The sequence below is a fragment of the Galeopterus variegatus genome, unplaced genomic scaffold (assembly GCF_000696425.1).
Source record: "Galeopterus variegatus unplaced genomic scaffold, G_variegatus-3.0.2 Scaffold1825, whole genome shotgun sequence".
In the NCBI taxonomy this organism is placed as follows: Eukaryota; Metazoa; Chordata; class Mammalia; order Dermoptera; family Cynocephalidae; genus Galeopterus; species Galeopterus variegatus.
The window spans coordinates 44638-50149 of record NW_007727936.1 but is presented as its reverse complement, the minus strand read 5'-3'; the positions used below and the strand labels follow the sequence as shown (position 1 = coordinate 50149).

At 62.0% G+C, this 5512-nt stretch overlaps 1 protein-coding gene across 1 annotated transcript in view; it reads right to left on the bottom strand.

Moving 5' to 3' along the window:
* Window positions 1–5506, bottom strand: part of FBXL16 (F-box and leucine-rich repeat protein 16) — a 15620-nt gene extending 10114 nt beyond the window's left edge. Inside the window, exon 1 of the mRNA XM_008579185.1 lies at window positions 5489–5506. The gene's annotated coding sequence lies outside the window, so the exon portion shown is untranslated. The remainder of the gene's footprint in view (window positions 1–5488) is intronic.
* Between the last annotated feature and the right edge of the window lie 6 nt (window positions 5507–5512).

Sequence of the window (5512 nt, the reverse complement as noted above, 5' to 3'; positions counted from 1 at the left end):
GGACCCGGACCGACTGCACCGCGGACAGCGCCCGGCGCGGGTGCGCTCGGGGGACGGCCCGGGCAAACCTAGCTCGGTAGGGAAGGGCTCCGGGGGCGGGGGAGAGGGGAGGGGAGAGCCACCCGTTACGCCAGGATCCGGAGGCGGCGGCGGAGGCGGCGCCGGGGGAGAAATAATTCAGGAGCGGCGCCGATTTAGGTTGAAAACGCTCCCAGCCACGGGTGTGCACGTGGAGCGCCTGGGTTGGGGGATGCACGTGGATGCCCCGGGCACTCGTGCTCCCTTCCTGTCCCCCACCAGAACTCACGTTTGCAAGCGCCCACAGTCCCAGCCCTGCCCCCCAGGCTCAGGGGCGAGCTCGGAGGACAGGCCAGACTTTGAGAGGCACAGGTGGGAGGGGACAGGCTGAGGTGGGTGCCTGGCAGCCTGGGAGGGGGTGTGTCCAAGGCCCACCAGCCCCTCATCCCATGTCACCATCCACGGTCACAAGGCAGCGCCCTGCCTGTGCGTCCTCCCTCACCCTTGTCAGAGCTGTCTCCCAACAGGGGCAGCCCTACTGCTCCCCATCCTTGTGTCCAATGTCCTGCTGGGCTCCGGCTGCTCCTCACATTCCAGCCAGACTAGCTTTGGAAGAAAGCTGAGCTCACAGGGAGACTGAGGTCTTCCTGCCAGTTAGGCAAGAGGTCCCTGAGGAGCTCAAACAAGGGCCGGTCCGCCCGGCCCTGGCCCCACCCATCTGGCCAGATGGCGACCAAGGTGCCTGGTCCCCATGGCTTACAGACTCCTCCCGCCCCCACTTGGTACCTGTGACTGTCTTCGTTTCACTGGATAGAGCTTGGAGGACCTGCTTGGAGTGTCCTGCCAGGAGAGGTAGGGGCAGCTGCAGGCTGTGTTGGGCTGCCTCCCCCTTTAGGGACAAGCGCCTCAGGAGCTAATACTGGGAAAGAGGCTTTTTTAAAAAGATGGCCAAGCTCGCACTATTCTCAGCCTCAGCGCCTGGCGTGTTGTGTCTCAGTTTGCAGCAGAACTCTGGGGGAGGTCCCCTCCTGGGATAGGCTGCAGAGGAGCCCGAGGTTCCTGGGATCACTCCAGGGAAAGGAGGGAGGCAGTGGCTGCTACCTCCATCGTCTTGTCCTCGTCAGCATGAGCCAGAGCTGGGTCAGGGTGCAACCAGGGAGAGCTGGCCGTGGCCTCTGTGCTCTCCTGGGAAGACTCATCATGAAGCATGGGGGCCATCATGAACCCAAGGAGCACGGTGGGGGCCTGGGGGCTCCTGGGAAGACCCCAGCACTTGGTGGCTTCCAGGCTGACAGTCCACAGATGGCCATGCTGGGGCTGCATGAGGAGGTACCTTTTTTTTTTTTTCCTTCTTGTCTTTTTTCGTGACCGGCAACGGGATCGCAACCCTCGGTGTTGCGCCCGCACCTCGCTCAGCCAGTGAGCGGCCGGTCTGTATGTGGGATCCGAACCCTCGGTGGGAGCGCTGCTGCGCTTCCCAAGCGGCGCACTGTAGCAGTGCGCCACTGGGCCGGCCCAGGAGCTACCTTTTGTGCGAGTGAAGTCACTGGGCCCTGAGGCCAGGAACTCTGCCTCACAGCCTCACCTCCAGACCCCCCAGCCCTGACCCACAGCCCCACCCCTCTCTGCCTGGGAACAGGCTGGTCCTCCTGCCTGCTTGGCAGGCCTTCATGCTCCTCAACTTTGCAGGCTCTTTCCCTTCCGTCCTTCCCCTCTCAGTTTGAGTGCCGCCCCTGTCTCTTCCTCTGGGACTCCCAGCACTTGAGAAAGCATCGCCAGTGGCTCACTCATCACACGGGTTGTCATCACTGTCTACCTGTCTGTCTGCCTTGCCCCCTGGCCTGGGGACTCCTTGAGTACAGACGGCACCATGGCTGTGTGGCCTCTGAGTGCGAGCTGAATGAATGCATGCATGCATGAATGAATGGATAGGCGAGCGAGGGACGGCAGCCCAGTTAGCAAGGTCATGCAGAAAGGGGTGCCTAGGACACTTGATGGAAGACAGGTCAGATTTAAGAGGAGGTTGGTCAGTGACCTCCTTAGATGTAGCTCAGGAAGTTAATCCTGGTGTGACAGTTGCCGCCATCCACAGGGGAGGGAGGCCACTGGGGTTGGGACTGGGTTGGTGTCAGAGTTACTGAAAGGGATCTCAAGACCCTGGGCCTTGGAACATGCAGACCCTCGGGAAGAGAATATCTCGCATCTCATTTTTGGCTGAGTCCCCCCTCAGGAACTGTAGGGCTAAAGAAGCCAGCTGCCCATCCCCCATAATCTGGACTGACCCTAGGAGAAGGGGACAGGAGAGATCGGGAGGGAGAGAAGAGGGTGGTCCTGCCCCGCTGTTCCCAGCACTGTGCCCCCAGTACTGGTCCGAAGTCCTCACACACTGCCTGGCCAGGAGTGGGGGAAGCACAGCTCAGAGAGGTGTTTCAGAAGTTGCACAAAGCTGGGAATGACCCCAAAGCTGTCTGATTCCCAATGCCCAGGCCAGGTGGAAGGATCCAGGCAACCCAGGCCAGGGTGCGCCTCCTGTGGCTCCTTGCTCTGCCCTGTTCTGCCTGTTCAGGTCCCCATGCTCTCCTGGCCTGGGTCCTGGGCTGGTGGTCTCTCTGAGCATGCTCTCACCCAGCACTGCCATGCCCCATGCCCTGCTCTCCTTCTGGAGGCTGCAAACTGAATGCCCACCACTGGAACACCCTCTTTTGGAAGGGTGCCCAGGAACCCCCCCACCTCTCATTGCCCCCAGTTTAGGGATCTCTTTCCCCATCTCTGACACCCCCACTTCTGTAAGCATCAGACCAGGATGCAGCCCACTCTGGACGCTGGGCAGCTTGGCCCCAAGTGAACCTGCACTGACCAGTTCCTCCTGCCTGCTGTGGAGCTGAAAACTCCCATCTGGCTTAGTCTGCAGGAGCAGCCCCAGGGACCGAGGTGATAACCAGGGTAGCTGGAGATTGGGGACACAGTACAGGCTGACACATCCCATGACAGCCCGTGACTCAGGCATATTCACATCCCTGCCACTTTGCACATGTCACAACAGCAGGGCTCCTTCCCGCCCCCAGCTCACGATGCTCCTGGGGGTGCACTGGGGCTGTGGGAAGGGGAGACCTTTGGCCTCAGGGGCATGTGGGCCTCGAGAGAGACACACATGTTGATGCTCCAGCAGACTGAGGCCCCAAGGCTACGCTGAGGGCAGCTCAGCCATGTGGGACTGGACGCTGGGCTCCAGAACTCCTCTTGACCCTCCTGCTCTAAGAAACACGAACCCTAGGCCGGCCCGTGGCTCACTCGGTAGAGTGCGGTGCTGACAACACCAAGGCCGCGGGTTCGGATCCTATATAGGGATGGCCAGTTTGCTCACTGCCTGAGCGTGGTGCTGACAACACCAAGCCAAGGGTTGAGATCCCCTTACCGGTCATCTTTTAGAAAAAAAAAAAAAAAAAGAAACACGAACCCTCCCAAGGCCTAGGCCTGGGCCCCTCGTTTCTACCACTTTGGGCAGCTGCTTCTCATCCTCCCTCTCTTTCCTACCAAGTGAGGGGATGTGGCCTGCACCCTCCCTCTGCCACTGGACTGGCTGTTGGCTCCTCCTGGACTGCTGGTGGGGGAGGCTCTGGGCCACCCCCTTGGCCCACAGAGCTGTCTGCTGCCACACCCCTGCACCAGCCCAAGGCACAACAGTGGGCTCCCACTTTTAAAAAAAAAAAAAAAAAAAAGAAACACGAACCCTCCCAAGGCCTAGGCCTGGGCCCCTCGTTCCTACCACTTTGGGCAGCTGCTTCTCATCCTCCCTCTCTTTCCTACCAAGTGAGGGGATGTGGCCTGCACCCTCCCTCTGCCACTGGACTGGCTGTTGGCTCCTCCTGGACTGCTGGTGGGGGAGGCTCTGGGCCACCCCCTTGGCCCACAGAGCTGTCTGCTGCCACACCCCTGCACCAGCCCAAGGCACAACAGTGGGCTCCCACGTGTGGGGAGACAGGGTCTGCGGGTGGCTAAGCAGTGCCAGCCAAGAGAAGCCTTTCTCCACGTCTGGGTGGGATGTCCCTGCCTCTCAGCAACACATGGCTTCCTGGGTCCATGTCTAGCTGGCTCGAGGGCCCCAGGCTCCCCCACTCCAGCGGGTTGCTTATTTTCCTCATCTGTGGGAGAAAGATGCCCCAGGAGTGGGTGTGAGCTGCAGGGGAGAGTCTGGCTGATGAATGTCCTCAGCATTGCAGGTGCTGAGCTCACAGGCCTGGCCCAAGGTGAGGGGTGGTTGGGATAGGGGAGCCGGGTAGTGGAGGTGGCAGGCACGGGGCAGCTGAGTCCTGGGGTTGCTCTTCACTGCCCATGTTTACAGCTAGGCCTTGAATTTTCCTTCCCTCCAGATGGCTCTTGGCCCAGCCCCATGGCCACCTCTGGCAAGTCCAGACAGGCTCCATCAGGTCTCTGCCCTGGCCTGGGTGACCCCAACCCCCTCAGCCTCCCAGCCCAGCCCAGCCCAGGCCTTCTGCTCTGAGGCTACTGTCCAGTACCTTGTCGAGGGAGCGGGTTGGGAGAGGGGGCCCTGGGTCCAGCCCAGTACCAGAAAGTCCTCAGCTGACCATGGTCAGTGGGCTTGACACGAGAAGAATGTGGGGGAGGGGCCTGTGGGGGGGGCAGGTGGAGCGATATTGCCATCTGCTCATTCTGCGGAGATCAGGCTGCCCAGTGCAGAGGCCAGGAGGAGCTAGGAGTGACCGCTGGGCTGTGGTTTCCCAAGACTCCAATAGTCAGGCCTTCTCTCCTGGGGTGATGGGTGGAGGACTCTCCCCACCCACCCAAACTCCCGGGAGGACACAAGACCCCTCCCCAGTAAATGTCAGGGTGCCCAGTTTTCCTTCTGAGGCCGTCCAGCCTTGGCCAAGGCCCAGTTCCTCTTCCAGAACCAGGAACATGCCAGCCCTCTCCCCTCTCCTCCTACTCCCTCTATCCAAGCCCCACGTTCAGAAGGTGTCAAAGGGAGGGCCAGCCCCCAGGCCACACATCCACATGGCTCCTTCCGGGGTTTAATTGTATATAACGCTTGACACATTGACCCGGGGGCGCGTGGAGCTTGGGAGGGGAGCCCAGAGCCCAGCAAGGAGTCCAGGCCCTCACCCAGCCCGGCGGGGTGGGGGCTGGGGCTGCAATTTCTGTCCCCCAAGACGCCTCTGTTCCGGTCAGAGGCTCAGGTGGAACCGACCCACAGACCCGCCGGGTTGCCGGTGAGGAGCAGGCCTCGATCAGGCTGGCCACTGGGACCAGGGGCTGCGGAAGGCCTGGCAGGGCCGGAGCCCGGTGGCCGCGGGCGGGGGAGGTGGGGAAGGGGCTGCGGTTACGTAAGCCTCTCCCGGGCGGCGGCGGCGCAGTCTCAAGCCCCCACCCCGGCCCTGCTCATTGTGGCCGCCGCGGTGGCGCGGCCCGCGCCCTCCTCGCCTCGCAGCCCGGCCCCGCGCACGCACCTTACCTCGGCCCGAGCTCCTGGCTCATG